Raw genomic sequence first — 11978 nt, 5'->3', positions numbered from 1 at the left:
TACCTTTACAAAAACGACTTGTAACTTATTTTTCTGACTATAAACCTATACATTTTCTGTTTAGATTCATAAAATAGAGTTCAATATGAAACCATAGCAATTTGATTCACTCAAAACGGATTTAAAATGAAGAAGTTATGGGTAAAACAAGATTGGATAATTTTTCTCATTTTAGCTACGTGAAAATTGGTAACAAATCTATTCCAACCATAACTTAATCAACTTGTATTATATATTATGTAATCTTGAGATACCATAGACACGTATACAATGTTTCGACCTATCATGTCGACACATCTATATATATTTCGGAACAACCATAGACACTCTATATGTGAATGTTGGAGTTAGCTATACAGGGTTGAGGTTGATTCCAAAATATATATAGTTTGAGTTGTGATCAATACTGAGATACGTATACACTGGGTCGTGGATTGATTCAAGATAATATTTATCGATTTATTTCTGTACATCTAACTGTGGACAACTAGTTGTAGGTTACTAACGAGGACAGCTGACTTAATAAACTTAAAACATCAAAATATATTAAAAGTGTTGTAAATATATTTTGAACATACTTTGATATATATGTATATATTGTTATAGGTTCGTGAATCAACCAGTGGCCAAGTCTTACTTCCCGACGAAGTAAAAATCTGTGAAAGTGAGTTATAGTCCCACTTTTAAAATCTAATATTTTTGGGATGAGAATACATGCAGGTTTTATAAATGATTTACAAAATAGACACAAGTACGTGAAACTACATTCTATGGTTGAATTATCGAAATCGAATATGCCCCTTTTTATTAAGTCTGGTAATCTAAGAATTAGGGAACAGACACCCTAATTGACGCGAATCCTAAAGATAGATCTATTGGGCCTAACAAACCCCATCCAAAGTACCGGATGCTTTAGTACTTCGAAATTTATATCATATCCGAAGGGTGTCCCGGAATGATGGGGATATTCTTATATATGCATCTTGTTATTGTCGGTTACCAGGTGTTCACCATATGAATGATTTTTATCTCTATGTATGGGATGTGTATTGAAATATGAAATCTTGTGGTCTATTGTTACGATTTGATATATATAGGTTAAACCTATAACTCACCAACATTTTTGTTGACGTTTAAAGCATGTTTATTCTCAGGTGAATATTAAGAGCTTCCGCTGTTGCATACTAAAATAAGGACAAGATTTGGAGTCCATGTTTGTATGATATTGTGTAAAAACTGCATTCAAGAAACTGATTTCGATGTAACATATTTGTATTGTAAACCATTATGTAATGGTCGTGTGTAAACAGGATATTTTAGATTATCATTATTTGATAATCTACGTAAAGCTTTTTAAACCTTTATTTATGAAATAAAGGTTATGGTTTGTTTTAAAAATGAATGCAGTCTTTGAAAAACGTCTCATATAGAGGTCAAAACCTCGCAACGAAATCAATTAATATGGAACGTTTTTAATCAATAAGAACGGGACATTTCACTGGTTATCACCAATTGCGCGTTAAAGAATCTGATGTTCCGAAAACCGCTTTTCGCACCTGTTATGGTCACTTCGAATTCCTTGTTATGCCGTTCGGATTAACAAATGCACCTGCTGTGTTCATGGACCTCATGAACCATGTGTGCAGACCCTATCTGGACAAATTCGTTATTGTTTTCATCGACGACATCCTTATTTATTCTAAGAGTGATGAAGAGCACGAAGAACATTTGAAGTTGGTGCTTGATTTATTGAGAGAAGAAGAGTTGTACGCCAAGTTCTCTAAGTGTGCTTTCTGATTAAGAGAAGTTCAATTCCTTGGACATATTGTTAGTAACCAGTAGCGAAACCCTGGTTACTAACAATTCCGAAAAATCCTACTCAGATTCGTCAGTTCCTAGGTTTGGCAGGCTATTTTAGAAGGTTTACTCAAGAGTTTTCACGAGTAGCGAAACCTCTGACTGCTTTAACGCATAAGGGGAAGAAGTACGAGTGGAAAAGTAAACAAGAGTCTGCTTTCCAGACTCTGAAGAAGAAGTTAACTTCTGCACCGATATTATCACTACCTGAGAGTAATGATGATTTTGTTATCTATAGTGATGCTTCGTGCTGAGACTTGGGTTGTGTTTTGATGCAGTGAAAGAAAGTCATTGCCTACGCGGCACGACAGTTAAAGATTCATGAACAGAATAATACAACCCATGATTTAGAATTGGGAGCTGTTGTGTTCGCACTCAAGATTTGAGACATTACTTATATAGGGTCAAATGTACTGTGTACACTAGTCACAAAAGTCTTCAACATACCCTTGATCAGAAACAGTCGAATATGAGGCAACGAAGATGGATTGAGACGTTGAACAAATATGATTGTGAACTTTTATATCATCCGGGGAAGGCTAATGTTGTGGCCGATACATTAAGTCGTAAAGAGAGGACTGAACCTCATAGGTTTAGGGCCTTAAATATGACCATTCGAACAAACCTCGCAAGGCAGATACTTGCAGCTCAATAAGAAGCCTTGAAGGAGGAGAATTTTGTAACGGGAAGGTCCGAGGCTTGAGTAAACAGTTAGAGGTATGAACCGATGGTACTCGGTATTTTGCAGGACGCCTTTAGGTTCCGAAGTTTGGTGATCTGCGACAACTTGTTCTAGAGGAGGCTCATAAGTCTAGGTACTCTCTTCATCCTAATTCAGGAAAGATGTATCATGATCTTAAGGAGCTGTATTGGTGGCCTCATTTGAAGACTGATGTGGCTACGTATGTGGCTAAGTGTTTGACCTGTGCTAAGGTTAAAGCTGAACATCAGAACCGTCAGGACTTTTGGTGCAACCTGAGATTCCCGAGTGGAAGTGGGAAGGGATTACGATGGATTTTATTACAAAGTTACCAAGAGTTGCGGGTGGCTATGATACCATTTGGGTGATTGTAGATCGACTCACTAAGTCGGCTCACTTTTTGCTTATTAGGGAAACAGAGTCAATGGAGAAGCTTACACGTTTGTATTTGAAGGAGATTATTTCTAGGCATGGTGTTCCTGTATCCATTATTTAGGACCGAGACAGTCGATTTGTATCGAGGTTTTGGCGATCCTTACAGGAAGCTTTGGGAATTAAGTTAGATATGAGCACCTCTTATCATCCTCAAATGGATGGTCAGAGTGAAAGGACCATTCAGACGTTAGAAGATATGTTACGAGCGTGTGTTATTGATTTTGGTAATGGGTGGGATAAATATTTGCCGCTAGCTGAGTTTTCTTATAACAACAGTTATCACGCAAGTATTCAAGCCGCACCGTTTGAAGCTCTGTAGGGTAGAAAGTGTAGGTCTCCTGTCTGTTGGACTGAGGTTGGGGATGCTCAACTCACAGGCCCAGAAATTATTCACGAGACTACCGAGAAGATTGTACAGATTAAGGAAAGGTTGAGAACCGCTAGAAGTCGGCAAAAGAGTTATGCCGATAGGGGAAGGAAATATGTGGAATTTCAAGTTGGTGATCATGTTATGTTAAAGGTTTCACCTTGGAAGGGTGTGATCCGTTTTGATAAGAGGAGAAAGTTGAGTCCTCGGTTTGTTGGACCATTTGAGATCATTGAGAGAGTTGGACCGGCGGCTTATCGTTTGAAGTTGCCACAAGAACTCAGTGCTGTTCACGATGTTTTTCATGTATCGAATTTAAAGAAGTGTTTGGCCAAAGCCGATAAGACTATTCCTCTGTAAGAACTTCATGTTGATAAGCAACTACATTTTATTGAGGAGCCTGTTGAAATTATGGGCCGAGAAGTTAAGACTCTTAAGCAGAACCGAATTCCTATTGTCCGGGTTAGATGGAACGCTAGACGCGGTCTCGAGTTTACTTGGGAGCGTGAAGATCAGATGAAGCAGAAGTACCCGCATTTGTTCCCAGATGCTGAGTCAACCCCTGCACCTGCTTAAATTTCGGGACGAAATTTCCGTAACGGGAAGGTACTGTAACGACCCTACGTTTTCCGTTATCTTTTTCCTTTAATAATTTAACGTCCGTTAATTGTTATTCATGCCACGTCATTTCTATGATCTATATTATTATTTTAGTAATAATATATTAATTATTATGTGTTAAATGAATATTTGTATTCATATTTTAAATTGTACGTTTCTACGTGTCGCGAATTTCTATCCGGCGAATCTTTTCGGTTTTCAAACCAACGGTCAAGCTTTTGGGATTTTTAAATCCTAATTATTTTAAATACGATATTTTTATGTCATATGATTATATATAGTATTTATATATATTTTTCGTCGCGTATTTGTTATCTCTCCGGATTTTTAATCGCGTAAGTGCGTTTTCGCGTTTCGGGACTCGTTCGGGCTTTCGGGCCACAAGGAATTTACATTTAAGTGAGATGGACCACCATGGGGCGAACCCCATCCCAATTTCGGCCGAAGCCAAGGGGAGGGGATACCCCTTTACACTTTGCATTTTATTTTCATTTTTCTCATTTTCAAGATTAAGTCATCAAAACCTAATTCTATTTTTGTGGTGCTCTCCTCTCTCCCTCCCCATTTGGCCGTCACCATCCACCTCCCCAACACCATCAATCTTCAACAATTTTATAGCTTGGATCATCAACTGTTTAACACCAACGCATTCCTCGTTCCGTTCTCTACGCAATCATACCAATTGTTTCTTGATTAGGGTATAAACCCTAACTCTAGAACTTTTAATTTTTCATTAATTTTCTGTATTTTGATGATTTATTAGTAGTATGATGATTGTTGATTGTTGTAATGATGTTTGTATGCATAGAATTACTCATAATCACTTGTTTTCTGTTTGATAAAATTGGGACAGCTGCTATTTCATGTATTTCTGATATTGTGACTGTTATAAACGTTAAAATAAAGTATCTAGATGAGTTCCTCTCATCAATACATTAATTTTAGACTCCGGATTCATGTCGTTTCGATTCCCGGAGCCCTAGATATGATCAAAGTGGTATTTTGTTAAGATTAAAATGTGATATCGGTATGAACCAGGTTTGGTCCGACTTTGTGACCATATTTGGTGACTTTAGGGTGTGTTAGTGTGTTAGGATCAATGATGGGATGAACTTTCATGTTCGGGTCATCTAAATCCGAGCCACGAATCACCCGTTACGTCTAAAACACGTTTTTGATTGAATTGAAGTTCCAAGTAGTGTAATGGCTGTACATCACGACTTGTGGACTGTTCTTGGGGTGTTCTTGAGTGTACCAAAGTGTCGGGTGGTTTGATTAGGCGGAGATATATGTAAGGCTCGCCGAAAACCGACACCCGGGTCTCAGAATACGACCCGATGAACTTTTGATTTAAAACTTGTGGCTAATTATTAAACTTATGATATAAATAATGGATTTCATTATCATTTAATTACTTATGGTAAAAAAAAGTAATTATTATTATTTACAACTTATGATATATTTATTATATCATTTAATTTATACTTATGATTTAATTAACATTTTAATTAAACACATGATTAATAATACTTCATTATTAATGGAAAATACTTATGATAAGTATTAAACGTATATTATGAGATTATTATAACAAAACTTATAATAAGGATTAAATAATTATTTAATTATTATAAGGCTTAGTTATTATTTAATTATAATTTAATTATTAAATACTTATGATTTAATAATTATAATTAGAAACTTATGATATGATTAATAATTCATTATTAATTAATAATACTTATATTATGACTAATATTTAATTAATTAATTAAATACTTTTGTTATATTAATTATATCATTTAAACTTATATTAACTTTAATAAATCATTTTAATTTAATTAAACTTATGTTATGACATAATTAGACATATTTAACTTTAATATACGTTATAACTTATATTATTATTATAACTTACACTTTTAAAATTTACGTTGACTAGGTTTGACCAAGGTTGACTTTTGAGTTGACTTTAGGTTGACTTTGACTTTCAGTTGACTTTTGTTGACTTTCTAATTAAGGAAACTTTTCTAACTTATAAACCTTCCTAAAATAGCAACTTTTTAAATTTGGAAACTTTCCAAAAATAGAAACTTTCCAAAAATAGAAACTTTCCAAAAATAGAAACTTTCTAAAAATGGAAACCTGCTAAAAATAGAAACTTTCTAAAAATAGAAAGTGTGTGTCCGTAAGCTGTTCCGATCAAACCGATGCATATTGAGTATTGTTCTATGACTACTTGCAACATGTACAATAGCTATCATACTAAGACTTGACCTAAGTTAGTTATTTATATCGACCTGCTTTATTTATAGGTCGGCGTTGTGATCATTCCTGATCACTGTACTACATTTGCTGTTCGCTTAATTGTGTTGGTTACTCCATTACTATTAAGATGAGTTATAGTCCCATTTTTCTATTTTAAATCTTTTGGGATGAGAATACATGCAATTTATTTTATATTTTGGACACATGTGGAAGTTGGTTTAAATTATTCATTGTGAGTTGAACAAAAATATTCCCTAGTCTGGTAACTGTAATCACTGGTTTCTACTGGTGAACGCGAATCCTATGGATAGATCTATCGGGTTTGACAACCCTATTTCGAGCTAGTCGCGCTAGCAATTTATAATCGAAATATTTATTACTTCGTAATTTGTTGTAGATACACTTGTTCGGTGTATATTATTTATTGTATTTGGTAAGGGTAAATAAATGGTTAAGTGGTTACCAGGTGGCTCACGGTAAATGTAATAATATTTTTTTATGTTTTCTAGCATATAATTTTGTGGTCCATAAAGGAGTTTTTATGTTTTCAAACATAAATTTTTACGGTTTAAATTAAATATTGTTTGCAATATTAAACCTATAATTCACTCAACATTTTTGTTGACAGTTACTCGCGTGTTTTATTCTCAGGTTCATGATTGATTGCTTCCGCTGTGTTTAGAGAGTCTGCATATTTATGATGGCAGCTTTTGTTAAACATTAACTTGCATTCTATTTTGATACATTTAATAGTGGATGTTGTTGACTTTGTTTAGGTCAACTTTTGGTTAAGTAATAATGTATGGTTTTTCTAAACTTACATATTTTGGTAGGTTTCCTTTATAGGAAATCATTTTTAAATAAAGAATGCAAGGTTATTTGTCAAATTCATATAGAGTTATGATCAAGCTGTGGGACCAAGATAACGATGGTCGTCAAGTGTACTTTGAAGGGTCGTTAAAACGACCTTAACCGTCGAAAGTTTGATGATAAAGGATGGAGTATTGGAAACATTCAATAGAAAATTTAGTGCCGAGAAGCGAATTATGTGAAACTATGAAGGAAGTCGTGGACAAATCACAAAGAATAAGTTTGACTTCAAAGAATCCAAATGATTCAATGTCTGCTAAAGTCTTTAGCGAATATCTTGCTCCTTACTCTAAACCCTTGCGAACAATAGTTTCTATCATCCTCTGATCTTAGATATTCTGAGATATTATCGTATCTTTCATTATAAATATCCTCGATGTTTCTGAATATATTTTCATAACTAATCTTATCTGAAATCATTAATCTCTTCGTGCTATCAGTGTTACAGCATATAGAAACTGTTAGTTTCTATATTCTATAAACTTTCGAGCTTAAAATATGAATGTTTTTGAAGTAATGTTGGGAACTGATGCACGAGTTAGTATAATATAATGACACTTGATCAACATGATTATATTACAGTAAATCATGCTGAGCTTCTAATGGAACATGATGATTCACAGACCCTACCGTCATCATGTGCCATGTTACATAACTCTTTCATTCTGCTTAACTTCTAAACATATCAAGAAAATATATTCTTGATAGTTCTATTCTCAGCGATTCGGGTAATTTGACAAATTAAATCGTGCGATTTCGTTCTTTCTTGTTTAGAACATTAAGTTCTTTTGAAACTCCATAATTACGAATTCTGGACCATTATTCGCTTGGTTTAAAGTCGGGAAAAGAAAAACAAAAGAATGAATCTCCGAAATAGAAATGAGGGGTATAAATCGCAGCAAATAGGAGAGAGTATTAACTGTGGATAACAATGATTATTGAAGACAGAAGCAAGGACTTTGAAATATAAGGGAGAATATAAAACCCAACAACAACACCGAAATTACAAACTGTGGATATCAGTGCGTATAGCAATATAAAGACACGGGAGGATTATAAATACAATAATCCCTAGAGCATAGTAGAAATAAACAGATTCATCCTGCGGAAGTTGGAAAAGGAGGACAGTCAGGATAAGGACAAGGATCAGAACTGGATTAAGCATTTTCACAATCTTTTAAATTTGGGAATTGAGTATAGGAGTGGTAAAAGTTATGGAACGGAAAAAGTTTAATTTATAATGGAAATAGCAGACAGAGTAATCGAGGCAGATAAACTTATTTAATTATAGAGATCTTAATTTCCTTATTCGCCGAAGAATCAAATCTGTTAGATTTCGAAGATTTTCTTTAAATCCCCTGAATTTCGGAAATTCAACCAAGACAACATTTAAAGTTAAGACGCGTCTTATTTTCTAAATTCAACCATGACTATATCAAAAGTTAAGACGAAGCTTTATTTCTTCATCTCACTCTTTTGTGATAGCTTCATTTGTACGTTTCGAGTAATCGGATTATCTTATCCATATTACTCAACAGTAATAAATCTCTATTTATCAGCTCGTATTCATCAGGAAAACATTTCTATTGTTAACCATGACGACCACACTCAAATTTCGGGACGAAATTTCTTTAACGGGTAGGTACTGTGACGACCCGAAAATTTCCGACCAAATTTAAACTTGATCTTTATAAGATTCTGACATGATAAGCAAAGGCTGTATTACTAAAGTCTCAAAAACTTTGAACTGTGTTCATGTATGCATTGACCTTCGACCATTCTCGATGATTTACGAACCATTATCTATAAATAAATGTGTGTATATATAAAAACATGTATAGAATATATTAGAAATAATTATTTAATGATTGTAATACTCGTTGGACGTTTCGATTATTATTTAGAGAAGTTTAATTCGAACTTATGTGATTTTAAAATAAACGGCGATCCGAAAATGAGTTAGATAAGTTTTAGGCTTATTAAAAATATATTCAGGAGCTAATTAATAAATTTCAACAATTTTTTTATTTTACCCAGAATTGAGAGGGACAGTTGATGTAATTTTTATTTAATAAATTAATGATTGAATTTTATACCATAATGACTGAAATAAATAAAGTTGATTATTATAAAATTTTGGGATTAATCCGAAGACTTTTATCCGCCAGTAATTAACAACGGAGTACGAACTTCAGCCCGTTTTGTATAGAGTCCAAAACTGTCGGCAGATATAGATTTGAGTAACATCTAATTCACATGTGTTACTTTTTAATTTATTATTATATATTAATTATTATATGTTAGTAAAAATATCTGCGACATATTGATTGAAGATTACTGTTTCATTTACTATTAATATTTTGAATTCTTTGTATATTATATATATTATATATATTTGTCTATATATATTTATTTATATGTATGTATGTATACAGACTACACACACCACACCAAACCATTGTCTGTCGTTTCTGTTTTACAACTACCACCAACCCACTACTATCAACTTGTGTTTTTTTTTGTTTGTAATTCTATTCAACCACAGTTATTAGCTAAATTTTGTGCAAGTCAATAACATTATAGATGTACTAGTCAAATAAGTGTAACACACCTTCACCACTTCTCCCATTAACCACCACCATTCAACAAACCCACTTTTCATTCCTACTTTTTTGTTTCTAATGGACTACAAGGCAAACCATCATTTTAGCACCACAACCCATCACCGATCGAACTTCATCATTCCGGGCAAGGATTCGAGTTTCGGTTGATAGATTTTACACTCATACACATGTATACACCCACCAACACCACCCAAAGGTCACAGTTTTTGTTGATGATCACCCCACAAGCCATCGATCACCATCAACTAACATATATACTCGGTCTTCTCTTGATTCAACGTTCGAGACCCATAACCACAATAACCATTCACCACCATTTTCTCGTTGCTGTTTTGATCACCCTCACTCAGCCCACCATGATCACCATAAATCACAACCGTACTCGCCTTAACAACTACAATCGGCCACCATGCTCCACCACTAAACCCGACACACCCATTTTCTTCGACACCCACCATCACCGGTTAAACCACCATCGACATCTTTGTCCCTCTTTCTTACCTCTTTCTCGTTTCATGTTCAATGAACAAACACCAACCATCGATCAACACAACCATCATTAACAACCGATTAATCACCACTTTTCACCACCACAAAACACCATAACCACTTCTATCTCGCTGCATATTTTTTTTTCTATTTTATTTAAACCGGAAACCACCATCATACGCCATCACGAAACCCATTTAAACCCCAACCATAGACGGCCACAATCGAGAACTGCTACAGCCTATTCGTTTTACATTTCAGTTGCTGCTGCACGTTCATGTTTTCCATTCCCATTCGAACACCACAACCCAACACCTACAACCGCCACTTTCACTCTCATATGATCACCAGCCCTAGCTAGTATATGGCTGCTTTCTTGCTACTACTGTTCGACAGCTCAACAAGACATCCTGTATGTAGATACCGTTCCTTTAAAATGACAAAAAGGCAGCTGAAATTTGTGAGTTTCGATGCTTTTAAATAATAGACCATAAACTTTTTTGACATATACTAGTGGATTAGTTTGGTAGTATTCCACAAGTTGTAATATAAAGAAGGCAGATATTTTTTTTTATGTTGTGATGATTGTAATGTGGGATAAGAAAACTGTAAAAGACCTTTCTTTTTACAATATCATACGCCACAATTTCAATTCAACAAAACATATATTCAAGAAAAATCGGTCATTTAATTGGGCAGAGATATATATATATATATATAGTTTTTTGGCCGTGTACTTATTGATGGGCCGAGTTCTATTTTGGTGTAGTTGGGCCAAGGATTCATTTAATTGTTGGGCTCATGAAAGTGTTGTTGTGCTCCTTAAAACGGGTTAAAGATACTTGAATTATGAATTAATTCAGGAAAAACTGAATTGGTGGAATGGTTAAAGATGTTATCGGGTTAGCGGGACGTCGCGGGTTCAAATTCGGACTTGGACATTATTTTTAAGGGCTACTCCTTTGAGGTAGTACTACTATTACTAATACTATTACTATTAAAATTATTATTATCATTATTATTATTATTATTATTATTATTATTATTATTATTATTATTATTATTATTATTATTATTATTATTGTTATTGTTATTATTATTATTATTATTATTATTATTATGAACATAAGTATTATTATTATTAAAAATAATTATCATTATTATTATTATTATTATTATTATTATTTTTATTACTAGTATTATCATTATTATTTTTATAACAAATAAATATTATATATATAAAATTATACTTATAATAATATTACAGATTATAAACATATTTTTATATAAATATTCATATATAACAAATGATGTATTTTACTATAATATTACTCATATATAAATATTAATATAACTATATAAATATTAGTCATTTTTAAAGATACATACAAATTAAATATATAATATACAATTTAAGATATAACCAATTTGTTCGATTACAAAGATATGTGTTAATATATAAAAATGATATAGGTTCGTGAATCCGAGGTCAACCCTACATTTGTTCAATGTCGTCGTATGTATTTTTACTACAAAATACAATAGGTGAGTTTCATTATTCCCTTTTTATATATATTTTTGGGCTGAGAATACATGCAATGTTTTAATAACTATTTTACAATATTTATATGCGTGAGTTTCATTTGCTCCCTTTTTACTCATTACATTTTTGGGCTGAGAATACATGCAAATGCTTTACTAACTGTTTTACAATATATGCGTGAGTTTCATTTGCCTTTTTACCCTT

The sequence above is a fragment of the Rutidosis leptorrhynchoides genome, chromosome 3 (assembly GCF_046630445.1).
Source record: "Rutidosis leptorrhynchoides isolate AG116_Rl617_1_P2 chromosome 3, CSIRO_AGI_Rlap_v1, whole genome shotgun sequence".
NCBI lineage: Eukaryota > Viridiplantae > Streptophyta > Magnoliopsida > Asterales > Asteraceae > Rutidosis > Rutidosis leptorrhynchoides.
This window is presented reverse-complemented; position numbering follows the sequence as displayed.